Genomic DNA, 27819 nt, shown 5'->3' on the forward strand with positions numbered 1-27819 from the left:
TCAACATGCAGGCAGCTCTTTGATCTCTCCCTGACACACCGCAAAGCATCAGCACCCTGACCTCTTGCTTCAGAAAGGTGCCAAACTAGAGGATATTATTTTCATTTGGAGTAAAAAAAAAAACCCCAAATGCTTAAAGTTATTATTACTATTTAATAGGCATATAAATCATGCAAACTCAGTTATCTTCTGCAAGCATTATATACAGGGTTATTCAAGAAGCTGAAAAAGTAGTGCAAGTTGCTAAATGGGCTACAGGGTGCCGAAGTAGCTGGTAGTGTCAACTCTGTCACCTGTTGTCCTCAGAGGATTTGAGCTAGTTTCCACAACACTGCTTTGTCACAAATAGTAATATGAAGTACAAACGCTGGAAGTCTTACACAGGTTTAACGCATTTACAAATGTCTGTCACTGTGCCCTTTATACAGTAGAATCGGGCTGCAGGAACACGAGCTATGTTCCCTTCATCCAAGGATAAAAAGGCTTGACTTCACAGATGCTTTAGTTTACAAATCCCTCTTGTCCAGAAAGAGTAAAAGGGTCTAATTTGTTAATATCAGGCACTCTCTTATGTTTATTGCTCCTCAATTTATGTAATCCACACTCCAGAAGGATCAGGCCTAGCACACAGCTGTCTGTCAATGATTACTACTCATTTCGTGGGTCCAAGTTACTGAACTGGACTGTGGGAAAAATGTTCTTTGAGACCAGATTAATTTTTTTATAGTATGGAATTACTCAATATGGCTTGGAATGCATTGTTTTCCTCTTCTAAAAGGAAAATGAAAATATTTACTACAAATGTCCATAATAATATTTCTCCTTAGGAAATCTTTACCCCAAATGGGCATTTTTATGTACCCATTTGTGTGGGAATAGCTGCCTGCTTCCATTTTATGTTTTGAGAAGTGGTCTCTAAATAAGGAGGAACCAAAAAAATTAGTCTTGATATTCCTTAGACTCTTTAGTAAAATTACCGAGACTAAAATTGGACAGATGCATAAAATGAGGGAGGAATTGCACCAGTTAAGCCCCTCAAATTCTTAATGTCCTTGGATGGAAGACAACCTAACAAGTCCCTTCATTTTTACCTCAGTGCTTTAGACCTTAGCTCCATAGCTCAGAAGCCCACTGTGCTGAACTGCCAAGAAAGAAGGACCGGTAGCTGTGTCTTAAGCAACCAGTGTGAAAGTGACAAAATTAAAGTGACAATTCTAGCCTTCCAGTTCATTTCAAATGCATACAACTTAGACAGAGTCTTTCGGGAATCTGTAAAAAGCGTATGGCTAGGTTCTGTGGTCTCCTGAACTTTATGAAGTTTGCAGCTTGCTGTTATAGGAAGCAGAGGAGGCCTTCACATTTTCTGGCCTGGAACAGATAGATGACTGGCTCCTCCAACCCTGGCTGACATCTGCGCACTTGAGCCGCATGCCCTGCCATTGTGCTCAGATTCAAACGGCGACAATCAGAACAGTGTGACCCAAAGGAAGGCAGCTGGCCTATCTTTTTCCCACACATACAGGTCTAATTTCCAATGGAATCACAAGAGGGACTGCAGAAATTTACTATAGTAAGCACGACACAGGACTTAGGAACAAACAGCCTCATCACAGCTTACTTTAGAAATAAAAATGTATATATGCAAGTTAGGAGACAGAAGTCAAGTGCTACACTTTATTGAAAGGCCGGGGTGGAAAGTCATTTCTGTCTCCCTCTGGATTGTTCTTCGACCTTGATCACCGCCCCCAAAAACCTCTCCCACCGACTGACACACAATTCGCCCTCCCCACTGTGACGCAGCCAGGAATCACATCCACACCAGATCAGGGAGCTAGGAGTCTGACCTTGTGCTTTCTTTACCCCAAGTCTATCAAGATGACCTTAGGATCCACTAGAAGGCAGAAAAAGTATGGCTAATGCAAAACTCTAAATACTTGTTTTCCAGTGTGGAAGATGGAAAATGAAAAGACGAAATTTATTTATCCACAAAGTCTGCAAGGCCCGCGAGTGGTCAGCAGGCGGCAGCATTGTCTGTGAGTTGGAGGCTATTTCCAGTGGGAACCATGACCTCCTCCCCTCTGGCAAATGCCCTCTAGTCACCTCCCCGGCCCTCCAAAGAATTTCCCCAGCATATCAGAGTTGACAGGGAGGAGTCTCACATCACCAAAAAGATAAGATGGAATTTTAAAATAGTGAAACTGTTCAAAGGAGCCCCAGGTGCCAAGCGCACCGCTTTGGGAGGGTAACAGATGCCACCTCCTACTGAAGGCTCCTGAGCGAGCTCCAGCTCTGCCCTGGGAGGCCGTGCGAATCAAACATCAACTTCTAATTTTCCTTCAAGACCATCTCACACAAATCCTGTTAGATTATCGTAGTTGAGAAGTTTGGGAGAACCACTGGGGAAAAATTTTACAATCATACATGGAGATAGCAATTTTAACAGCAAAAGCAAAAGTGCTAGCTTTTTTTATTACAAAAAAAAAAATAGAAAGTGTATTGCCTGTGATGAAAACTTCTAGAGTCTTTGAGGAAAAACAAAAATATTTTTAAAATTTTAGGATTATCTATTTTTTTATTATTATTAAAATGAGTATCTTTATTGCCCAGATGAAGACATCTTCTTGGAATCTAAAGGAGTCTATGAAACTGAAAATGATTAAGAGCCCTGATAAAGAACTAAGGTTGCTCACGTACCTAAATTCCTCCCACGGAAAACAGAGACTAGGAAAAGGTAGCACGAATTAAAACAAAGAGAAAGGACTGCCAGGCCCACTTGGCCGGATTCCATCAAATGCCACAATGAGAGACAGGCTGAGGGCAGGAGAGGCTGGGGCTCTGGCCCTCTTGCTCAACAGTCTGGCCTCAGGGAATCAGAGCGTGGGTCTGAAGGGCAGTTGGTGCGAATGTGGAACAAACCAGCAGACGGTGGAAGGTGGAAATCCCCCGCGGCTGCTTCTGCCACGCTGAATCAGCCGGATGAGGCGCAGCCTATTAGCTCAGAGAACGAAAGCAAAGAAAGGAAAAGCTTCTGGAACTCAGGGCCCAGGCATGAAGAAGATTACCATTTCCAGCACCCATCAGTGAATTATAAAAGCAGAAAATCTCCTCACACAGCTTTATGGACACCTCAGCTGAAATATGCCACTGTCAGTGACCATACCAAATGAATACAGATCCAGGGGAAACAACCCAAACAGGAACAGGAGTGGCAGGGAAAGAAAAGAGACCAGGTGTCACTCCACACACAGCCGAGGAGGAGCAAACAGGGCAGGCTGAGGGGCGAGGACACATTACATGAAATTAAACGAGGGAAAGTATAAACTATTTAACGACTGGCGGTGCCTAAAGGTGGTCTTTAGAATGAACTAGGAGGGTTGCGTTTTGATCTGCAGTCTCCAAGAACAGCTCTCCTGGGCTGTGGCACATGTTTTCAAGAAGACAGGTCTTCCCTCTTTGGTTGCTTGAATCTGACTTGAAACAAAAATTCCAACTAATGGGTCACCAAGCTGGCCTGAGGTGAACCTGTGACTGAGGAGATGGATGTAAGGTGACAGCACCACACACCTGAACATGTCCTACTCAGAAACATGTAGCTGTTACCGCCCCACCCTCCTCGGCCATATCATCTCTAGCTGTGTGCTCACGGCAGTCAGGAAGAACGTTATATTTTATCCATTATCCCATTTTTACAGGGAAAACAAGCGAGAATGACAGTGCGTAGAGGGAGAAATAGAAAACAAGAGTTTCCAGAGCAGGCTGCTGTATGACATGCCTCACACAGGCCCTTCAGGTAGCAGCTAGATCTGTGGCCTTAACACTGCCCACTGACCTCACATGCTTCAGGCTTCTTTACGCTTCATTTTGGCCAAAAAGGTATAGCTGACAGCTCTAGTAATCCCAAGAAGACAGTTTCTATTTTAGGTAACTTTCCCCACATCCTCACCCTAGAGGGCTCCCGCAGCACAGTTTGCAAATCCACACAGCCTGAATACTTATTTGCAGACTGGGCAGCCACTGCGGCTGCCTTCTTAACCTTCCTCTGGCCTTTCAGTCCCTCCCCCACAAAAATTAAAGTGTCCACGCAGGCGTCCACTTGCCCTTTAAAGTGAGCCAGCAGGACCCCTTCCCTCTGTCTTGATTTCCTGCTGCCCTGTCGGTGCAGACTGTGAGGAGGGGCATGGAGGGTTTCGTGGTGGGGATTCCAGGTGACACAGATGCACATAAGCTGTAAAGAAGCAGGTCTTATGGCCTCTTACACACCACCGAGCAGGTCTCGAGCATTACCTTGCAATCCTCCCTGATTTGGACTGCTTCCACTTGATGCTTGAGAGTGAAGCCCCCTGTGCCATTCCCAAGTCTGTCAGTTCGCGCTCCCCCGTTGGTTCCTACGTCTGCACCTGTCAGGAACTTGCAGAGAAACTAAGGCAGTTGTGTGCGAGTGGCTGCAAACACCTTCCCACCCTTCCACCAGTGCCAAAAACAAGCCTGCTAATGCTAATCTCCCCCTCACTTGCAGCTCAACAGCTTTTCTCCTTTAAGCCCCTGATAATGGTTTTACTAAAATCCCCTTTTGATGGAAAAAAATCCCAGCTGGACATTTCAGTCCTCAGCACAATGTACAAGTCTGCAGGTCCCTTTCCCTACCTCACAAAGGCCTCTAATCAAGTGGAAAATGTGCTGGAGGCCAGAGGTTTGGGTCTGCAATTATTTTTGAAGGGATTACTAGAGAAGAATAGCGGGCAGCAAGGACCTCCCCGGCTTTGTTTTCCATTTGGTCCTGCTTTTAGACCTCCTGAGCCAGTGGTAGCCGTCCAGATCTCCAAGCACAAGGGCCTCATCTCTCCTTCCCCTAGTGGAAGGACATCATCTCTGAACACTGTCACTTCGAAAAGATTTAGAGTTTGGAAGCAATATGCAGGTCCTATTCTGACCCCATTTAAGCCCTTATTTATAAAACCACTATCGAACAGGATCTCATGTGTGAGGAGAGCACTCACTCATTCATTAACCTCTGACCCCGCTTAGCATGCAGAGGGGCGAGGTGGCACCCTGTCCATATACTGCTAAGACAGGGAGCATTCACTGGGGCTTCCCAGGCTTTGGAGGGCAAGAGGTCATGTTCCCAATCTTGCCAGATATCCTCCTTCTTATTAGACGCATTGACCCTTCCCCTCAACACTAAGCAAATATCCATGAAACTCCTAATGCAAGACATGGATAACAATATAAGAGGCAAACCATTTTTATTAGCCTATTTGCAATCTTCCTTTAAAAATGTACACTACAGAAAGGGAGTTTGTCTTCTCTGTATGTTGTGAAGGACCTTCTTTGATATCATTTATACATGAATGTTCAGTAAGAATTAATTGATAACGATGAACATTTCAGCTTGGCCCTAAGTTCTCATCGTTCTATTTCACCATAGAGAGACCGCTCATCCTTCTAAACCTAGCTGGTTGGTGATGTATGCAAATACCAGTAAAAAGGAAATGATCACAAATTCCTAAACTCATTCTGGGATGATCAAGGATTAGGCTGTTCAGCTCTGAAAGTGAGAAGTCAGCATATATTTCAAAATAAATACTCAGCTGACTAACAATTTCCAGGTCCTTTCTCCCAAGTTCCTAAAATACCTTTGGTCAAAACCAAAAATAACTACAAAAAACAAAACAAGAACTCTGGTCTGTCTTCATCAGTATAAATGCCTTACTGACATATTTTGCCTTATTGATTTTTCAAGAACCCTAAACAATTGAGAACCGGATGGAGAGAAGCACAATCATAACATTTCATATGGTACATTTAATACTTAACGCAAATATTGCACTAGTATTTGATGCTGGCCTTCATACTTCTTTGGGTGGGTGTTACAGGAGGAGGGGACCATATAGTTTCTCTAAAGAAAGGAAGCAAGAGTGGACCCTTAGGGGTCCTCTCCCCAAATCATGACAGACAGGCTCGCGAAATCACTTCCGCTGGTTATCAAAATGTTGTGACACTTCTTCCAGGAGTGAATAATCTTCACCCCACTTTAGATGTAGATGAACTTCTTTACAAAGGTGAAGTGATACGTTCAAGGGCATCAAAGGGGACAGTGGACTGTCTCTAAAGCAGAGCCTAGGAGGGCTGACTCCTCAAACAAGGAGCAAGTCCTGAGATGAGTCTGCCTTCCAGGGAGAGTGGTTCCAAAGCTTCCTCTCCTGGATTCACTTCCCAAATCGCTGCTCAGAATGCCCGTTTACTTCTCTCCTCGGCCTAGCACCAGTATTTTGGTATTCATCAATATTCTTGTACTTCCCTGCCCTTTTAACATACTGTATTGAACAAAATACCAGTTGTTTTAGAAGTCGCTCTTCCTACCGAAACCAGTTCGGGGAAGAGCAAAATAGCAATTTGGAAACAATACTTTGACAAAAGAGTTGACAACAATGCATCTCAGATTCTTCAGGGCAGTTGAAAATTTTAGTACTTTGGAATATAAACATCTTTCAGACTCTCATTAGACCATACAAATGTATCTAAAAACCAACTTAAGTTCAACTTTCTTAATTTTCCACTCAAAGAACAAGATGAACATAATCAGAATTGAGAAGTACAAAGTATGGGCTTCCAAAGTAACAGAGAAAATTTTGGTTAAAATCTAAAGAGAGAAAGAAATGATATCTTGAGTTTGAAATGCTATTGGTCCAAAATTCATTGTGTCTACCTGGCATACCTACAATAGCTGGGAATTCCCTTGAATCCACGAAGAAAACAGGAACTATTACTTCTCCAGATGGCACTGGGTGCAGGAGCCACAGGGAGGAATGGAGCCTCACTTCTCTATAGTACTTTCTCTAGCTCCTTCTCTCATGCTCTTGATAACCGAGGTCTGCACCTAACTCCTGCTCAAATTATCTCTGTTGTATTGCTCTATATTTCTGAAATTCTCCCTGTTCACTCCTTTTCCATCATATGGGCACACGAATCATCCGGTTCACATAACTCTCTCCTCGGCTGACAATCTCAATTCAGCACCTGCATCCTGACTTCGTGGCGCTCTGCTTCCCCTGCTCTGTCCCCAAATCCATCACCAGCATCTCCCAGTAGCCATGGAACTTCCCAGAATCACCCAAACTTGTGGTGGCCGATGAGTGATAATTGCCATTATGGTATTTACTTGGCATTCCCTACATCACAGCTATCAAATATTATTTTTACTAAAATATGCCGCTTATTTAAGGCTGGTCTTTTTTTTTTTTTAAAAGATTTTTTTTTTCCTTTTTTTTTCCTCCCCCAAGTCCCCCAGTACATAGTTGTATATTCTTCGTTGTGGGTCCTTCTAGTTGTGGTATGTGGGACGCTGCCTCAGCGTGGTTTGAATGAGCAGTGCCACGTCCGCGCCCAGGATTCGAACCAACGAAACACTGGGCCGCCTGCAGCAGAGCATGCGAACCCAACCACTCGGCCACGGGGCCAGCCCCAAAGCAGCTCTTAAAAGTGATACATAAATCCTTACTTTAAAAAATCCCTATTTTAAAAACGGTCCAGAATAGAAAAATTTTGATGATAAGGCAATCCTTAGTCTTCAATCCGTCACTTCTCATCTGATGCCGTGTCCCTCCCCTGAGGTGCCCCAGCTGACAGAGTGGGCTGTATCCTTTTGGACCCAACTCCAGCTTTCAGAATTGCCAACAGGAGTGAGATGACAAATGCCCCAAATTTGGGTCTGATAGAGCATTTTACTCTTGATTTGTATAAGATCTTGAAATTAAGCATTTGTCAGCACAGGTTAAGCCCCCAAGCAACATTAAGAGTATCTCTCGGGCCAGCCGGTGGCGCAGTTAAGTTCGTGTGTTCCGATTCAGCGGCCCGGTGTTCACCAGTTCGGATCCCAGGTGCGGACATGGCACCGCTTGGCAAGCCATGCTGTGGCAGGCGTCCCACATATAAAGTAGAGGAAGATGGGCATGGATGGATGTTGGCTCAGGACCAGTCTTCCTTAGCAAAAAGAGGAGGGTTGGCGGCAGATAATAGCTCAGGGCTAATCTTCCCCCCCCCCCCAATAAAAAAAGAATGTCTCTCCCCTGGTCTCCTGCTTAAGAATCTCTTAACGTTCCTCTCTGGGAACTATTATGAGTTTATCTACATAGTGCTGACAGTCAAGTGGCGGGACTGATAGAGCTTGCGCTTGGCTTTATCAGTTACAGAGCTAAAACTACTTTAAGAACCTATAAAAATGCTAAGGAATATTCCTTCTGACCAACCCATTACAGCATGACTTCACAATCACAAGATCCTTCTGGCTTATTGGGATTAATTGCTAACTAATAGTAAAATGCTAGAGTTTATGAATGACGTTTTAAAAATACAAATTAATGTGGCTTCGAGGCTCTCTTTCACTCAGAAAATATTTATCTGGCAGCCTTTAGAGGTGGGAGTCGCGTGCCCAGGGCTGGGGGTGCAGTCTCAGCCTGTCTGGTGCCTCTGAGGGCTGCTGTCAGAGCGGGAGAGAAAGAAGTGCAGTTCCACTGGGACCTGCTCCCAGCCCGCAGCTCATTTATCTGGCCGCAGCCTGGAATCGGGATATGCCCACGGGAGTGTCTCATGTGTGTTTTAGGAAAACAAAAAACAAGCTGGCGGCGGCTGCTTCACAGAGTTCCCTTCAGAGTCCGCGCAGGAGGGAGCAGCCAGCGGCGGATCCGGAGGAAGCGCCAAGGTTAGACACACCACCCGGAATTCTCTCCCTGCCCCAGGGGCCGGCCCCTCCCATCCGCTGCCTCAGCTGCTGTCGTCGTGGTCTCATCCCCCACTCCTCCAGGCTGCCCCTGATGGCAGTTTCAACCTGACGTCGCCGGTACAGAGATACCGAGTGAGGGGCTACCTGAGCGCCACGGCTACACCGCCCTCCGCCACCACCAGGACTGGCCCTGAGCCTTTCCTTCGCTCAGCTGAGCCGCCTGCACTGACCAGGATAGCCCAAGCCAGAGCGTCTCCACAGGAGGCTGGGCCAAACCGGGTCCTTGATTTAAACGACCGTTTGAATGATTCCCTGCTTCATCTCCAGTACGTTATTAGAGAAAGGGTTTGTGAGAAGAAAAGGAAATATTTAAGTTTTCCTCTTGCTGTTCAAAGCTAGTTAAATGTAAATAGAAAAAACCTGTTCAGCTGTGTTGAGGCATTGTGTACGATTTGTCATGTGCATCTCGGTGTTGACACAAACACACATGATGGCGGGCTGCAAGGGCAAGGGGGAGCTCTCCTGAGCTGCCTCCTCAGGACGGGACCTCTTCTACCCAAGATCCTGCAGAGGAAGAACGCTCAGAGTCTGTGCCCAATAATTCCCCAGGACCCAAGCACAGACACTGCCCCAACTCACTGCCACAGAGACGGTGCCCCTGCCACCACTCTTCCTCTGATGTGCACATGAAAATGGAGCACACACACTCCACTCGCTGTTCTCCTCCCAAGCAACCACCAGGTGCCTTCGTGAGCTCCCACGACTGTCCGTCAGACCCTGACAGGGAGTGGACAGGAGCCAATGGCAGCTCCAGGCCGGGGACCCCAGGGTGCCTGGAGGTGGAGAGGGCTGATGTAGGTCCCAGAGTACTAGGTGGGCTTCAGACACCAGCTTGTTGAAGCTGTGAGCACAGTATTCCCACTGACAAAGAAGAAGAGGACTGTTTCCCCAGGGAGCACAGTGTTAGTGTCTATTCAAAGCACCATGAATGCCAGCCATGCACAAAGATCGATTGCTATGGCTGGAGTATTCAAGACTAGAGACAGATAGACAGACAGACAGATGCATAGATAGATAGACAGATAACTGGAAATACTTTTTGTTCAACTCTTAATCAGCATCTTCTGAGAAGCCAAACTACTTTTATTTCAAAGTGAAATAAAGGAACCCCCACGAGCAAAGCAGGGTAAAGCTGTGGGGAATCTTTATTTTTATTTTAACTGAAGTTTTTTTCTCCCTTGGGGGTTTGCTTGTCTGTCCATATATGTCCATATAAAATATTATTCTTAGAGTCCAGAGTGTGTTCACATGTTTGTACAGATTTTTAAGAGCAAATGAAAGACAAGCAGGGCTACTTCTGATACTCACTGCTGTCCTTAGATGATGTGTGTGGATCTTTCCCATCTAGTTCAGGAGCAATTTGTTTATCATTACTGGCCAAAAAGTACTTTTGACGTACACTAGTAACCTCACCAAAGATAACTTAACGAAAGCCCCTAACTTTTCCAATGAACTCCTACCCAAACCTTCCAATGGCCATAATAATGCTCCCGTTATCCTAAATCATCATCAGGACACCAGGGGCTGCAACCAGATCACGTCTCTAAATGAGGCAGCATCTTGCTGACCAGACACTGGCATGGCCATGTCCCCAAAGCTTTCTGCCCACATCCAACCCTTAAAGCAGGCACCAGGCAGGACTGCAAAGCTTCGTACACTTTATTATCCTGATGCTCCAGGATCTTTGAGGCCCTGAATTTCAGAATCTCAGAAGAAGGTTCTGAAGACTCCTTTAGCTAACTCGCTGGGGTGACCCTTATCAGCTCTCAGCTGCACTCACTGTTCCTGCCTCCTAAGGCGCCTCTTCTGCCACCAGCCTTAACTCACCCCAGCTTCCCACTCACACCACTCTTCTTCCGGCTGTGGTCTCTGGATGACCTACTAAGAATCACCTGGGTGCATGCCAAAAATGCATTTTTCAGGGGGGTTCACAACCTCTCTATTCTATCCCCAGAGATTTCTTCCTAAAAATGTAATCAGATCATATTGCTATCCTGCTTAGAAAGCTCCAGCAGCCTCCTGCTGCATAAAGAATAGTCCCAACTCCTTACCACGGTTCTATAAGCCTTCAGGGTCCCAGTTACTTCAAGCGTCATGCCATCCAGGCCTCACGCCCCTGAATCTCAGCCTCTCATTCTGGACACACGCAGCCCTCCCACTCTCGTGTGCCCTGGTGTATGTTGTACCCTCAGGCCTAGAAGGTTCCTTCCTCCTTGTTCGATTGGAGAATCTTCATCACCCTTCCAGGCCTGGCTCAAATGAACTTTGTAAAACCTTTTCTTACTTTCTCCGCTGTGTCGCTGCAACACGTCTGAGGCCCCGGTATGAGTTCTGGCACGGATTGTAATACCTTCTTTGCATTACTCTCTCTCCCTGCAAGGATCTCCTAGTCGTGGACGGTCGGGGTGGCATTCAATTGACAAGGATGATAGTATGTACCGATCTTCCTCAGGGGCCCAGCTCTGTGCTAGCGGCTGAGGACAGAGCAATGGACAAAGCTTGGTTCCAGTCTCACAAAGCTTACAGCCTTGTGGGGAAGAGAACACTTAGTAAGTAATTACCATAATGTGTGATTAATGTCTTGATAGGAAAAGTACCTAGGACAGGGTGGGGGTGAGGAACCCAAACCAAGAGGACCTAACCTGGCCCAGGGGTCAGAGACTGCCTCTCAGACAACGCCAAAGCACTGCTGCCCACACCCTGGAGGCTCTGAACAAGTTTCCTTAGGTGAAGTGTCATCTAAATGGGGATGATCCTCAAACGTTCATCCAGAGGTGCCCAGACCTCTGGACCCACAGGCCCAGCTATTAGACATCTCTACTCTGTGTCCCACAGACATCTCAGTGCAACCCATCTAAAACTAAACATCTTCTCTCCCAGACCTACTCTACCTGCCCAAGTACCCTACAGCCTCCAAAAAGGCACCACCTGGTCGGCCAAACAATAAACCTGGGAGTTATGCATGATTCCTCCCTCTGTCTTACTAAACCCTATGCCCATCCAGAGCATCGCAGCCTTCTAGATTCAGAGTGCTTTACCCTGTTCACCATCCCCCCAACATTTGTAACATTTAAGAGTGATTTTTCTGACATACAAGTCTGATTCATCACTTCCTAGGTCACAACTCTCCAATGGCTCCTTCCTGTCCATAGGTTAAAATCTAACTTCTGCTGCACACCATCTGAGGCCCCTGGTGATCCGGCCTTTCCTCTCCACTGCTCCCTGCCCGGACCTGCAGGTGCCAGCAGCAGTGAGCCCCTGCAGCTGTGGCTCCTCCATGGCTCATCCCTTCAAACCCCAGCCTGTGCACAGGAATGCGGCAGGAGCCCTGGACGTGGGGGTCCAGTGCAAGGGACTCTGTGAAGTACTCAATGGGCTGAGACCTAAGAACAGTTGAGGGCGCCTGGTGCATCTTACCTGGTAACTGACAAAACCAAAAGTACAATGGATAGTGTTTTGATCAGATCAAAATTTTCCTGCAGTGAAAGAGGCACACTATTTGCATTCAAATGTTGCCTGCACCAATTGCAAAGGTGCAAGAAGAATTTTTCAGGGTGAAGAAAAGGTCTGTTTCTTGATTGTGGTGGTGATTTCATGGAGGCGTAGATCTGTCAAAACTCACCATACTGTATTCTTTACATGCATGCAATTTGTTGCACAGAAATTATATGTCAATAAAGTTGTTATAAAAATGTCTCCTCCATCAAAACTGCTACATGAATTGTCAAACTCTGACCTAAAATGCTCTCTCCCTGCCTATCTGCCTGTCATCCTCCTTTTTCCTTCACTGCCTCTATGAAGCTGTTCCTGACTTCCCCAGGAGAACCAGGTGTCATTTCTCTTGCCCCTCCACAGTTTTAGTCGTCCCTCCCCATCCTTGATGCTGATGTCTCTGAAACCCCCTTGGTAGAAGAACTGGCAACTAAGGTACTCAAGACTTTATAGAAATGATAGGCTTGCGGTGGAGAGGTCTCAAGTGATGAAAGCACAGAATCTGTCTTGTCACTTTGGTAGCTCCTGCACTCAGGAAAGTGCTTGGTATATCGTAGGAGTTCAATAAATATCTGAGGAACAAGTGGAGTAGAAGACACATACTCTGCACATTAGGCTCAAGTGACTCTTACCTGATGAAGACAGATGGCACTATCAGCAGTGACTGCCAATCAGATGGGGACAATCTTGCACTCACCTTGCTAGAGAGGATTCTGTTAAAAACCCAGATTTATCAAAAAGTCACTCTTTGATAACTGCTGTGTCCCTGTCCCAAGGTAACCATTTCAAAGTCAAAGGAACAACATATATGATTAGAATATTTCAAGTATCTTTCTTAAAGCATTATTTCAGCTCATGCAGTCGATGAGCTATGTTGCCTAAGCTTTGCTGATTAAAAAAGTCAGTGTTCACAATTGCTGCCATAGAAAAGCACGCTTTTGGAGATATACACAAGTGTATCTAAAACCTAAGATGCACCCGAGACTCTCAAACAGTGACTGAAGGACTGTCCAGTCAAATGGTCATAGCAACAACTGATTACTAATGATAAATGAATGCCACATGGGGAGAGGACTGTTGACAATAATGGCATATTTAATTTGCCCTTGTCTTGCAGTGATCTCTCACCCGAGACTCAGCAGACACGGGTAAGAGTAGCTGGACTCTATGACAACCCTTCGCTCTGTACTTTGGCCTTGCCATCATGACTTCCCCCATCATTACCGCAGCCATTTGGGAGACCACTAAAGGGATAAAAATGAAGAGAGACAGAGGAGAATTAATACCATTTGGTCTCCATGATCATATCATCAAAGATTTATTGAACATTTAGTTTATGCTTGGCTAAACTAAAACAGGCAAAAATGGTCAAGAAACTTGGGTTCTAAGTCAAGAAGCAGACAATGTGAACAGACCAATCACAAGGAAAGAGATTGAAGCAGCAATCAAAAGCATCCCAAAGAATAAAACCCCAGGACCAGACGGCTTTCTTGGGGAATTCTACCAAACTTTCAGAGAGGATTTAATACCTATACTTTTCAAGCTATTCCAAAGAATTAGGGAGGATGGAACACTTCCTAACACATTCTATGAGGCCCACATCAGTCTGATACCAAAACCTGACAAGGACAGTGCGAAAAAAGAGAACTACAGGCCAATATCACTGATGAACATAGATGCAAAAATTCTCAACAAAATTTTGGCAACCCGAATACAGCAATTCATCAAAAGGACCATACATCATGATCAAGTGGGATTCATACCAGGGACACAGGGATGGTTCAACATCTGCAAATCAATCGTGATACACCACATCAACAAACTGAGGAATAAAAACCACATGATCATTTCAATAGATGCAGAGAAAGCATTTGACAAGATCTAACAGCCATTTATGATAAAAACTCAACACAATGGGGATAGAAGGAAATTACCTCAATGTAATAAAGGCCATATTATGATAAACCCACACCCAACATCATACTCAATGGGCAAAAACTGAGCGCCATCTCCCTGAAAACAGGAACAAGACAAGGATGCCCTCTATCACCGCTCTTATTCAACATAGTACTGGAGATTTTGGCCAGAGCAATTAGGTAAGAGAAAGGAATAAAAGGAATCCAAATAAGGAGTGAAGAAGTGAAACTCTCGCTGTTTGCAGACGACATGATCTTATATATAGAAAACCCCAAAGAATCCATTGGAAAACTCGTAGAAGTAATCAACAACTGCAGCAAAGTTGCAGGGTATAAAATCAACCTACATAAATCAGTAGCATTTCTATACTCTAATAACGAACTAACAGGAAAAGAACTCAAGAACACAATACCATTCACAAGCACAACATAAAGAACAAAATACCTTGGGGTGAATTTAACTAAGGAAGTGAAAGACCTATACAACGAAAACTACAAGACTTTCCTGAAAGAAGTTGATGACGATATAAAGAGATGGAAAGACAGTCCATGCACCTGGATTGGAAGAATAAACACAGTTAAAATGTCCATACTATCTAAACCAATCTACAGATTCAGTGCAATCCCAACCAGAATCCCAATGACATTCTTTACAGAAATAGAACAAAGAATCCTAAAATTCATATGCAGCAACCAAAGACCCCGAATTGCTAAAGCAATCCTGAGAAAAAAGAACAAAGCTGGAAGCATGAAAATCCCTGACTTCAAAACGTACTCCAAAGCTACAGTAATCAAAACAGCATGGTACTGGTACAAAAACAGGTGCACAGATCAATGGGAACAGAATTCAAAGCCCAGAAATAAAACCACACATCTATGGACAGCTAACCTTCAACAAAGGAGCTGAGGGCCTACAACGGAGAAAAGAAAGTCTTTTGAACAAATGGTGCTGGGAAAACTGGAAAGCCATATGTAAAAGAATGAAAATTGACCATTCTTTTTCACCATTCACCAAAATAAACTCAAAATGGACCAAAGATCTAAAGGTAAGACCTGAAACCATAAGGCTTCTAGAAGAAAATATAGGCGCTACACTCTTTGACCAGTATTAAAAGGATCTTTTCAGACACCGTGTCTTCTCAGACAAGGGAAACAACAGAAAGAATAAACAAATGGGACTTCATCAGACTAAAGAGCTTCTTCAAGGCAAAGGAAAACAGGATTGAAACAAAAAAACAACCCACTAACTGGGAAAAAATATTTGCAAGTCATATATCTGACAAAGGGTTAATCTCCATAATATGTAAAGAACTCACACAACTCAACAACAAAAAAATCAAAGAACCTGATCAAAAAATGGGCTGGAGACATGAACAGACATTTCTCCAAAGAAGATATACAGATGGCCAATAGGGACATGAAAAGACGTTCATCATCACTGATCACCAGGGAAATGCAAATCAAAACTACACTAAAATATCACTTTACACCCATTAGAATGGCAAAAATAACTAAAACAAAAAATAACAAATGTTGGAGAGGTTGTGGAGAAAAAGGAACCCTCATACACTGCTGGTGGGAATACAAACTGGTGCAGCCACTATGGAAAACAGTATGGAGATTTCTCAAAAGATTAAAAGTAGAAATACCATATGACCTAGCCATCCCACTGCTGGGTATTTATCCAAAGAACTTGAAATCAGCAATTCCAAAAGTCCCATGCACCCCTATGTTCATTGCAGCATTATTCACAATAGCCAAGACGTGGAAGCAACCTAAATGCCCATCACCTGATGATTGGATAAAGAAGATATGGTATATATATACAATAGAATACTACTCAGCCGTAAAAAAAGAATAAAATCATCCCATTCACAACAACATGGATGGACCTTGAGGGAATTACATTAAGTGAAATAAGCCAGACAGAGAAAGACAATCTCTGTATGACTCCACTCACATGCGGAAGTTAAACATGTAGACAAAGAGAACAGATTAGTGGCTACCAGGGGAAAGGGGGGGTGGGGGTGGGCACAAAGGGTGAAGGGGTGCACCTACAACACGACTGACAGACAATAATGTACAACTGAAATTTCACAAGGTTGTAAACTATCATAATCTCAATAAAAAGTTAAAAAAAAAAAAAAGGAAGAAACAAACTTTGGTTCTATTCTGCTTTGCTCACTTAGTCCTTGGCTTAACTTGATTGAAAGTCCCTCGCCTCACTTTTTTCACTCGTAAAACCAAACAAAATGCTGGACTTAATCCTCGCCATTAGCTCCAGGAAAGACTATAGGAACCACCAAGAATGAAATAAACTTCAGTTCGACAAGGATGTACCGAGGGTGTGGCGCGTGCAGCTGGTGCCCACCCCCGTGTCCTCACCTCCACCACTCAGGGCACAGGAGCCAGGAGCCCGCCTGGTAACTCCAGACTCTGCATTGCTTTGAAGAGCCCTCTTTGCCAATCTTGGTAGGAATTAAGCACCGAGAATTAATGCTCCTTGGGACAGCCCTCAGCCAAGGACTGACAGGAAGTGGGGAGTAACACTCCAGCCCCCGGGGCATGTATTCTACCCTGGCTGAGTTCCCCAGCGGGTTCAACCCCAAAGCTCCCAGTGGTAACCAGCTTGGCAACCCACCTTTTACTGGCTGCCTTCCCTTCCCCGTCTCACTCTCCCACTCCCTAACCAGTAGCTCCCTCCCCTCACAAGTAATCCACACAAACAACTGCTACCTTTCCTCACCTTAGAAAGGAAAGGAAAATGAAAAGGAGAAAAAAGATGAGGCAAGACAAAGAGATAGGATGAATTTCGGCTGTCTCATTCCTTTCACTTACACACACCGTCTCCATAAATACACATACATATGCATATAAAGATAACATTGACCATGCTAGAGCGTGTAGAGATAAAGCTGCACCCCCTTCCCCGTTTAGTTCCGTAGTAACTTTACTGTATTCTCTACACCCCACCCTTATGAAAAAGTTTTTAAGATTATTATTATGACAATATTATTAAAGATTATTAAATGTTATTCTTAATGTCTGAGAACTATACTTTGTACTTCCCAGTCCAACGTGACCTCAGAGAAGCACACTTCAATTATATACGTATGCATATGTGTGTATATATGTTTGTGTGTATTTGTGTAAATATAGATACACAAATGATATATGCAAAGATGATATACATTCCTGAGAAAGAAGACTGTGATTTCACAGCGATAGCTGGACACACAAAGAATGCACAACTCTCCAAAGAAAATGATCTGGATGACCTGCCTAGCAATTCTCCCGAGATGGAGGAATGTCTCCATATTTCATTCCCTGTTCCTGCCCTGAAACAGTCTCAATCACTTGACAAATCATTATCATTCATTAATAACGCTTACTGAGTGCCCATCTGCGAAAGAAATTCACTACACATTTCACAGATGCAATTCCTTTCCCCGAGGAGTCTTCATGTTAATGGAAACAATATAGAATACAGGCGTCTTCCTTTTACATCTTCTGTTTAGGTTTGCAGTTGTTGCCTGTTTTGTCTTTCTCTCTCTTTGGTCCAGAGGAATAATTTCCTGGTTTTATAACTAGGTTGGATCATTTCACTTCCATGAGTCAGGAATACTTGATGAAAGAATAAAGATTTCAGGAGGACTGGGGCTGAGAGATGGACGGAAGCTGAGGAGAGGCACACTGAGCTGGCTAAGGCGTGACGGCTGCACCTCTTCAGTATGAAGGAAACTCCTGCCGGTGGGTCACCTTGTACGGGGATCAAGGAAGACTCACTGGGGGTCAAAGGAGTGCACATCAACAAGAGGTCAACTAACAACAAACAAATCTTGTCTCATCAGCACAGTTCTTCACTGCCTCAGCTCAAATTATCCTGTCAATTTGATGGGACCAAAGTTTCTTGGTCCAGATTTCAGAGCCACAGAAACGAAATTCCTTACTGTACAATTTAGGAAGTCTAGAGAGGTGGAATCTAATTTTTCTCCTCCAAAACTCTCTACCAGGCCTGCCTTATTCCAGCTATGATGGCCAAGGTGTTGGAGAACTTTCTCTCATTCGACTGTTCTAGAAACTGCTGCCTACGCCCAGTCTAAGGACACTGATAAGAATTCTCTTCCCACTGCCCAAAAGGACCTTCTGGTTTGGACTCAAGTATAAGGGTCCCAAGGCATGAGCTTCCCTACACACTGAGCCTGGTTGACGTGGGCTTTTGGAGAGGCAGAGCCTTCCTAAAAAGAGGAGAGTCCCATCCAGCGGGCAGACAACTGGACGGCAGCCCTTATACTGAATCATAGAGGTCAGACGCAGCGATTATCTAGTCTAGCGGCTTTAAACTTATGTTATTTAAGAAACAGAACTCTGCTTTTCCACTAAAATCATATGTTGAAGCAAAAGAAATAAAACCATTTATGTAGCTGAAACTTGGGGAAGAGAGGGATGTCCACACTGGCCCCTAAGTAAGAACTGTCTCAAAGTTCTGTCTCAAAAACCGCTGTCTAGCCCAGTCCCTCCACTCTACAGATGAGGAAATGGCACACAGAGAGGTCAGGCAAATTGCCCAGGGTTACAGAGCCAGGGACCAAGCCAGTTTCCTGGTGCTTAATCTTTTGCTCTTTCTCCTTTGGCACCCTGTTTTGAGAATCTGTTCTGAACCTATGAACTACAAGTGGCAATAGTAAGCCACAAAAATTACTGACTCAATGCTTTCATTAAAGACGCCCTCCTGTTCATTTCCTGAGATTCAGAAGTTTCTAGTTCTTTGTACCACCTTAATTCCAATTGGTAATTTTGAATTCCTCTTGGCAGAAGTAACATAGATCAGATTCTACTAGACACCTATCGCTACAATAAAAAAAAATTCAAACCCAGCTTATGGTCTACAAACTCCAGTAAGATTTAATTAGCAAGAGTTTAGTACTATATTACAAAAGAATTTGGACAGTGTTTTGGACTTTACTATAAAAAGATTTTGCCTGTATTGGCCTCACGTTGGTAGATTTGATAACTCTGACAAGAGCTGGCTTCCAAGTCTGTCAGCATAAAACTGACTGCGTGTTACAATTTAACGCCAGGACACCACTACTTGGACCCCTGAGGAGTTTATCCCCACACTTCATTTACTTTCACCAGATAGTCAGATATGATATGCAATTTGCTACCCTGTCACAGAGAAGAGGAAAAGAAGCATCAGCACTCCCGAGGCCCCCAAGGCCCCTCTGGGAGTGGGCTCTGTGATCCCAGCTTTGTCAAGAAGGAGTCTTGGGTTATTTACAAGACCAGAGAACTTATTTTAATATGTCCAAGGCCATTTTAAAAAAGGGAGGGGAAGTGAGAATTTGATAGACGTGTACGTACATATTTGAGAAGTTCAGGGAGAGTGTGAAAGTAGACATGGAAGACTGGGAGGCTGGCATCTGTGAAAGAACCTGTGAGCAGGGACCCTCTTACTCGTTCCTGCACCACTGAAGTTGGGGAAGCGGTGATGTTGCAGTTTCAGAACAGATCGGTCACGGAAGCTACAGCCAAGAAAAGGAGACCACAGGAACGAGGAAATCGTCTACATGGAGTATAAATTCAAGGCCAAGATCCAAGTAAAACACCAAATTGGAAAGAAAAAAATAACAGAAACATTTCAGATGACAAAGCTGAAACTTCGTCTCTGAGATGTGGCTACTTAGGTCTCCCTCTCACGCCTGGCAGCCAGCATCAGAGCCCTGTCATTTCCAGACCCTGCGTCCCTGACACGCGATGCCTCTGGTACAGATGGAACTCCTCACCATGCAAGTGATCTGGGCAGGGGACTACCTGCGTGGGGCCAGCTCACATCCCTTCCTCGGGTTTCTCAGCCATGAGCTTGTATCTGAAAGCTGGCATCAGAGCAGGTCCTGCTGGGACGCCCTCCAAACCCTGCGTGCCCTGGTCCTGGCACTTCTACCCGACAAAGCGAGGGGAATTGTAAGAGCATTGAAAAACAAGGGGAAGAAGATGAAATGCCTGTAAAGCTCTTGGCAGAACTGAGTCACACACATACAAGCACGCAAATGGGAAGAGTACTGTACATTCTATAACATCCACAATAGAACTTCAGTAGGACAACCTTTGACACCACCTCATGGAGCAGCAAGGCTAAGACAGAGTTGAGAACCAAACTGAGGCTTCTAAACATCTGGGGCTTTTGAATACCTTTGCACTATATATGGTTTTGGAGTGACCCACAGCTTTCTGAAGGGAGCTGAGCACTGAGAGCATGTAAATTCTGCAGCCCTGTTGAAAGAGTGCTGGGGTTTAAACTCAGTTACGCCAATTATTTGCTGCATGACCTCAAGCACGTTTTCAAACTTCTCGTCCTCGGTTTCCTCATCTGTAAAATGGCAATATGAAAACGTACTTCATAGGGTTATAGTTGGAATAAATGAAATGAGAGGAATAAAGGAAATGAGTGTGCAAAGCATCTACTACAGTGCCTGGTACATAGCAGACGCTTCATTCATTCAACCAATATTAATCAAGCACCTACAAGCCAGGCACTGTGTTAGGTGCTGGAAACAAGAGTTAGCAAAGACAGACCTGGTACCGTCTTCTTGGAGTTCTCAGTATGTCTAGTCACTGAATAAGAGCACGTACTATGAAGTCTTATCCTGACTGAGGTACGTCGGTGGTGTTGCATAGATTACAAAGATAAGTGAGGTACAGACTCCGTTCCTCTGATTGAAAAGGCAAGAGAACCACATAACTGGATGGCTCTGCCACTAATTATGTGACCTTGGGAAAGTCATTTAACAATTTGGAGCTCAGTTTCCCCGTAAGTAAAACAAGGAGATTGAATTGGATTAGTTCTCAAGTTCTCAAACTTGGCCGTGTATCAGAATCTCCTGGAAGAGCTTTTAAAAGTTCAGATCCCAGGGCCCTACCCCAGATCTGCTGGTCAGAATCTCCGAGTGTGAGGCTCAGGGATCAGTCAGGATTTTTAACATGTTCCCAAGTGATCAAATGCAGACATCTTGGTATTGGTCCTTCTGTGAGACCCTTTTGAAGAGTAAAGCTCTGTGATAAACTGCTGTAACACAAAGCTGAAGCTAAGAGTGCCACAGAAAAGGCACCAGGAAAATGCGATGAGAGTTAGGGAGCTGGCAGCATGGAAAAGAAACTGGAGCTGGGCCTTGCATGAGGACTAGAATCTGAACTTGAGGAGACTGAGAAAGGGAACAGTATGGGGAACAGAAGCCAAACATCTGGCCGGAGGACAAAGTGTCTGAGTGGGACAGGAGGTTGGCAAGGGAGACTGAGACCAACTTCATTAATTAGTTCATTCATTCCTTCATCCATTCATCCATTCATTCCTTAAGTGACCTTATTTGGAAACACGGTCTTTATGGAGGTAATCAAGTTAAAATAACGTCATTAAGGTGGGCCCTAATGAAATACGACTGGTCTCCTTATAAAAAGGGGGAAATTTGGACACAGACAGACATATACAGAGGCACAGAGACATACGACTATGTTAAGGGAGAAGGCCATGTGAAGGTGGAGGATCGGCTTGCGCATCTACAAGACAAGGAACACCAAAGACGGCCGGGAAACCACAGGACAGACGCATAGAACAGATTCTCCCTCACAGGCCTCAGAAGGAACCAATCCTGCTGACAGCTTGACTTCAGATTTCTAGCCTCCAGAACTGTGAGACAATAAATTTCTGCTCTTTAAGCGCCCCAGTTTGCCATTCTTAGTTACCGTGGCCCTGGGAAACTGATACATAATGTAATGGCAAAGGGAACAGAGGCAAAAGAACTGTTAGAGACTGTGTATTAGAGGCTTGAGAATTCATTTTCTGGACTGTTGGATTAGCCAGTAATTATGCATCTAGACTGGTGCCTGGTGCACCTCTTTAGTATCAGCCAAGCTCAGTAAATATTTGCTGAGTAATTAATGAGACGTTGAAGGAAAAACGAGGAATAAAGCTGGACTCTTGGGGAGAATGGTGGGATGTGGGAAGAAATGTAGGTTCAGTCTCAGACACATGAACTCTCCAGATGGAGACATCTAGAGGCAGCTGGAACGCAGAAGTGAAACTTGGGAGAAAAGTCTGGGCAGAGATTAAGTTGTGGGAATCATTCATATAGACATAATAGACTAGACATAGTTAGGAAAAGTTACATAGGAAAATAAAAGAGCTAAAGGCAGACTCACCGTAATTTAGGGTCTCAGAAAAGGACAGAGACAGAGAGGAAATAAACAAATCTGGTAGCAGAAGATGAGAGGAGATTTCAAGGAGGATCTAGCAAAAGAGAAATGTAAAGGGAGACGAGTTTTGACATGTTTCAAGCTATTTTCTTTCCCTATAACAATGGATTTTATTATTATTATTTGTTTTTGGTGAGGAAAATTGACCCTGAGCTAACATCTGTTGCCAGTCTTCCTCTTTTTGCTTGAGGAAGATTGTTCCTGAGCTAACATCTGTTGCCAATCTTCCTCTATTTAGTATGTCAGGCGCTGCCACAGTGCAGCTTGATGAGTGGTGTATAGGTCTGCACTAGGGATCCACACCCATGAACCCTGGGCCCCAAAGCGCAGAGAGTGAACTCAACCACCACGCGACTAGGCCAGCCCCTGTCTTTTCTTTTTTTTTTTTTAAAACATAAATCCATGACAAGTCTTGAAGGGTTTTAAATGGGGTAGCTTCTGAATTTCTTAAATTCAAGACAAGGTTCTGAGAAAAAAAAGTGTTAGTGTTAGTCTTGAGTGTTTCTATAGCAACCTTAACCTGAAAAGCTCAAAGAGTGTTGGACGAGGCAAATAATTTGGTGGCAAATATCACTTCCCTAATGTCACAGATGAGAAGGCTCAGAGAGGGGCCGGCCCTGTGGCTGAGTGGTTGGGTTTGCGCCCTCCACTTCGGCGGCCCCGGGTTTCGCCAGTTCATAATCCTGGGTGAGGACATGGCACTGCACATCAAGCCATGCAGAGGCGGCGTCCCACATGCCACAACCAGAGGGACCCACAACTAAAAATATACAACTATGTACCGGGGAGCTTTGGGGAGAAAAGGGAAGAAAAAAAAAGGGCTCAGAGAATAAAGATCTGCAGCAAAGTTTACCCAGAAAATCAGGTTGGGGTGAAGAGCTGGGATACTTGGGCAAATATTCAAATGAAAGCGCCAGCCAGCTCATCCATTTCTTCATTCATTCAGCACATTACTGACCACCTGGCATCGCACCAGCAGGGCAGAGACGAATGAAATCATCGAGGAGCTTACTCGTGAATGGGGAAGATAGACACATTATCACATCGTTTAAAAATATGTTAAAGACTTTAACGAAGAAAAACTTTAAAAAACAATAACGCTCCATTGATCGATGACTGGGTAAACAAAATATGGTGTATACATACAACGACACATGGAGGAACCTTGAGGGCATTATACTCAGTGAAATAAGCCAGACACGAAAGGACAAACATTGTTATGATTCCACTTACATGAGGTCCCTAGAGGAGTCCACTTCAGAGACAGAGAGCAGAGTGGTGCTGGGGGAGAAAACAGGACCAGGAGTCAGTGTGTAAGGGGCGCAGAATTTCAGCTGGGATGATGAAAAAAGTTCATGGACGGAGACGGATGGTGTGGGTTACACAACAATGTGACTGTACTTAAAACCACAGAACTGTATGCTTAAAAATGGTTACAATGGTAAATTTTATGTTGTGTACGTTTTACCATAATAAAAAAAGCCCCATGGCCAAGTGGTTAAGTTTGAACTCTCCGCTTTGGCGGCCTGGGGTTTCGCCAGTTCGGATCCTGGGTGCAGACATGGCACCGCTCATCAGGCCATGCTGAGGCGGCATCCCACATGACACAACCAGAAGGACCCACAACTAAAATATACAACTATGTACTAGGGGGGCTTTGGGGAGAAAAAGAAAAAAATAAAATATTAAAACAACAACATCCGTCATCGTCATCGGGGAGAAATAAGGACTCTTCCAGGTGGCCCCCTCCCTCCCACTGCCCTGGGGGAGGAACTTCTACTGCAGCCCTCTCAGAGAGTGACCGACTCAGACCGCAACCAGGGACACTACCGCCTGATCTAAGTGCACGTTACCACTGACATTAACTATTAATATTGGTCTCAATAGCTGGCATTCTAAATTTCACTTTAACACACAGGAAAGGTATGGAGAAGCTCAGCGACTGATTCTGTCAAATAATAAGTCAATGTCAAATTCAAGTGAAGTGACCAGGTCTAAGATGCTATTCCAGTTCATACCACATATTTGAAAGTTTTTATTACTTAAATTACTTATCATTTGCATCTCTTAAAGTAACTTTCGGGTTTTACTTTATTACATGTTCACTTTCAGAAATGTATAAAATAACAAGAAATGGGACGGAAGAGCACTTAAAACTCTATCACCTAAAGAGAGCCACTATTAATACTTTGCAAAGCATTTTTAGCTATAATGTGTCCTATATTCATTGTTTTTAAGTTCAAACCCTTATATGGGAATTTACCATTCTCCCTAGGTACAAATGGCAAAGTGTGATCTGGAAGGAAGGGTCAGATGACTTTCCCAGCATCTCAAGTCTATCAGGAGGGAAGTCAGAATTAGAATTCAATCCTACTCAGCCATCCGAGCCTCTCTGCCACTCAGGAACTATCTGGATGATCAGAGTCATCGCCTACCATAGCCAGAGCCCCTGGCTAAAAATACAACCTCCTTTGAGATGGTTTCCGTTATTTAAATGTTTGAGAGCGGGCCAGAGCCTAGCCCGGGCACTGAGCAAACATCTGGGTGAGGGATTGGCCAAAGAACCACCACAGCTGGAGGCCATATGGGCACTGGGCCTCCCCAGCCAGCAAGGCCACTCTCCCCCTCCCCACCCCCACTCCCTCCCCACCCCCCCTCCCCCTCCCCACCCCCACCCCCCCACCCCCTCCCCCTCCCCACCCCCACCCCCCTCCCCCTCCCCACCCCCTCCCCACCCCCCTCCCCCTCCCCTTCCCTCCCTCTCCCCACACAGTCTCCACCTTCAAACACTCGCACAGGCTCTTTGGCCAGATCACAGCCCTCCTGCACTCCTGGCCCTTCCTCACTTCCCCACTCTGCCCAGGGTAATAATTTCTCCTGGCTTCTTTGTTCTTCCTCTCCCTGTCACGGCTCTGCTGTCTCCCTTTTCCACTCTACCCTGCACCTGGAAGAGCTTTCCTTCTCTTGCTTGTCAATCGATCGCATGGTTTCCTCCAAGTGCTTCCTCAAAAGCCATTTGTCTCTGCCAGGCTTCCACGGACTCCCACAGGGCGGCTCCCCTGCAGCTTCGCCTGACCAGTCAGCCTTGCAGAGAAGGGTCCTTCATTCAACCAGACTCACCAAGACTGGCTCTGGGTCAAGCACAAGGTCTGCCCTCCAGGGCCTGCGCCTGGGGAGGGAACATACCGAAACCAAGCAGGCAGCGGAATGTGTGAGAGGCCTTGTGTACCAGCATCTTTGGGGTCTTTGAGGAGAAAGCAGCCCTGCCTGGGGGGATCAGAGAGGCAGGAAGAGAGGGCACTGTTCTGGGGAAACCTTGTAAACGTGGGGTCTGACGGGCTCTCAAGGCACGAAAGGGCACTGCAAGCAGCGGGAGGGCATGTGCGAAGGCCCCGGGCAGGACCCTCTGGGCAGGAAGCACTTGGAACTCTGCAGTCAGGAGTGAGGGCCCAGCTCCTCAGCTGGCGGCCGCCGCCGTGCGGCTCAGCTGCCCCTAGTCAAAGGGGCTTAAACTGGCTATGAGCTGCCCGGATTCTGTATCTAATTCTGATGTTCAGTTGGAGGAGTTCAGAACAGTTTTCCCTAGGCATCAGTTCACAGCAGAGCTAAAACCATTGCTGCATTCATTGTGAAAGGTTCATAAATATTACACAGATGGCATTGTCACAACTGCCCGTTAAAGTGACGACACAGTCCCTGGAGTCTATGTAGGATGACTAACCTCAGTGAAGTCAGGTTCTCAGTACTCGCAAGTCTGGTCATCCACTAAATATGGCAAGCGGTTAGACCTGGGACTTGCTCTGACAAAGGGATTCCACAGTCAAATAAGTACGCGAAACGCTCCCCTCCCTGGGATGCACAGCGCACACGGACACAGCAAAGTGCTGTGGTAAAAAAGGGTTTAATTTGGTTGAAACCAACATTTCTCAAACTTATTTGATCACACAACCCTTTTTTCCACCAAATAGCTATTAATCTGTAGGAAGGAACGCACGTTGGAAAGTGCTGAGTTGGATGATTTCCAGCCTACCTTTCAGCCATTAAAACCCTCAGTCTCTATGGATTGAGAGTAAGTCATTGGGTTGGAACTGGAATAGCCAAAATACACTCGGGTTTTATATATATATTAACATTTATTCTAAGAAGATAATGGAACTGCAAGTGGGGTATGACTTTATGAGAAGATGTGATGATAATGATGAAGGGTCAAGCAGGGGCCCAGAGGACCAGAAGTGAGGACAGAAATAATACAGAAAGCAGGAAAAGCAGAAAGTCCTCAGAAGCAAACAAATTAGTTGAAAGATAAAGCCAGGAAAACCTTGATGGAAAAAAAAAACTACCCCAGGTCCAGTAAGTTGGGAAAGTGTAGAAAGTCTGAGACAGTTTCACAGAAACTCTTGGGTACAAAGGCATGCGGAGCCCGGGATCAGGCAGCCATGAGGACAGCCTTTGGCGGGCGAAGCAAGTGAGGAGAGCCTAGTAAGAAACACAGCGTAGGGGCCGGCCCAGTGGTGCAGCGGTTAAGTTTGCACGTCCCGCTTCAGCGGCCCGGGGTTCGCCGGTTCGGATCCCAGGTGCCAACATGGCACCGCTTGTCAAGCCATGCTGTGGTAGGCGTCCCACATATAAAGTAGAGGAAGATGGGCACGGATGTTAGCTCAGGGCCAGTCTTCCTCAGCAAAAAAGAGGAGGATTGGCAGCAGTTAGCTCAGGGCTAATCTTCCTCAAAAAAAAAAAAAGGAAAAGAAAAAAGAAACAGCACAACCACAGGAGGAAGGAGAAGAGGACTCAGGTAACCTGGGGGCGAGAAGGAAGGAAACCAGAGCTGATGAAGATCTGACTCGCACATAGACTGCAGGCACAGCAGGGAGCTGGTTCTCTGTAACCTACCCACTTGGTGGGAGCAGCCAGGGTTAGAGCCCTCTCCTCTTCGGGGACCTCGCCCACTAATCACACTCTTCTCTCAAGCGTCTCATGCTCTTTCCGACCCACCTCCAAGTTTCCCTGGACTCTGCTACCCCCTCAAGTTACTGCCCAATTTCCAGCCTTCACCGCCAAACTCGCTGAAGTTCCGGTGCCAGATTTACAGCTTCCCGGGGAGACCAGCCAGCTCCAGTTCACCATGTCCACCAGGGAAGCCTCCGCTCCCCCTTCAATCCAGCCCCCACGCAGGGACTCTCGTGAGCGCCGCAGCCGCGTGCCAGCTGAGGAATGCACGTTGTTGGTACCATACACACCAAGTTTCACTGCCACTTGAAAGGTCTTCAAAAAGATGACAGCATGATTTAGCATCGAAACACAAAGCTATTGGTACACAGAAAGGTATGGAAACGGAACAACAGAATTTACATTTTATATTACACAAAATGTTTGTCATTGGAG

The 27819-nt window shown here is 45.3% G+C and overlaps 1 protein-coding gene across 2 annotated transcripts in view; it reads right to left on the reverse strand.

Moving 5' to 3' along the window:
* Positions 1-27819, reverse strand: part of WNT5B (Wnt family member 5B) — a 99257-nt gene that overhangs the window by 52041 nt on the left and 19397 nt on the right. The window contains exon 1 of one of the 2 annotated variants that reach the window (XM_070494177.1): positions 23671-23795. The exons of the other annotated variant lie outside the window; for it this stretch is intronic. The gene's annotated coding sequence lies outside the window, so the exon portion shown is untranslated. Of the gene's footprint in view, positions 1-23670; positions 23796-27819 lie in introns of those variants that run through there. 2 annotated transcript variants of the gene reach the window in all.

The sequence above is a fragment of the Equus asinus genome, chromosome 22 (genome assembly GCF_041296235.1).
Source record: "Equus asinus isolate D_3611 breed Donkey chromosome 22, EquAss-T2T_v2, whole genome shotgun sequence".
NCBI classification, from domain to species: domain Eukaryota; kingdom Metazoa; phylum Chordata; class Mammalia; order Perissodactyla; family Equidae; genus Equus; species Equus asinus.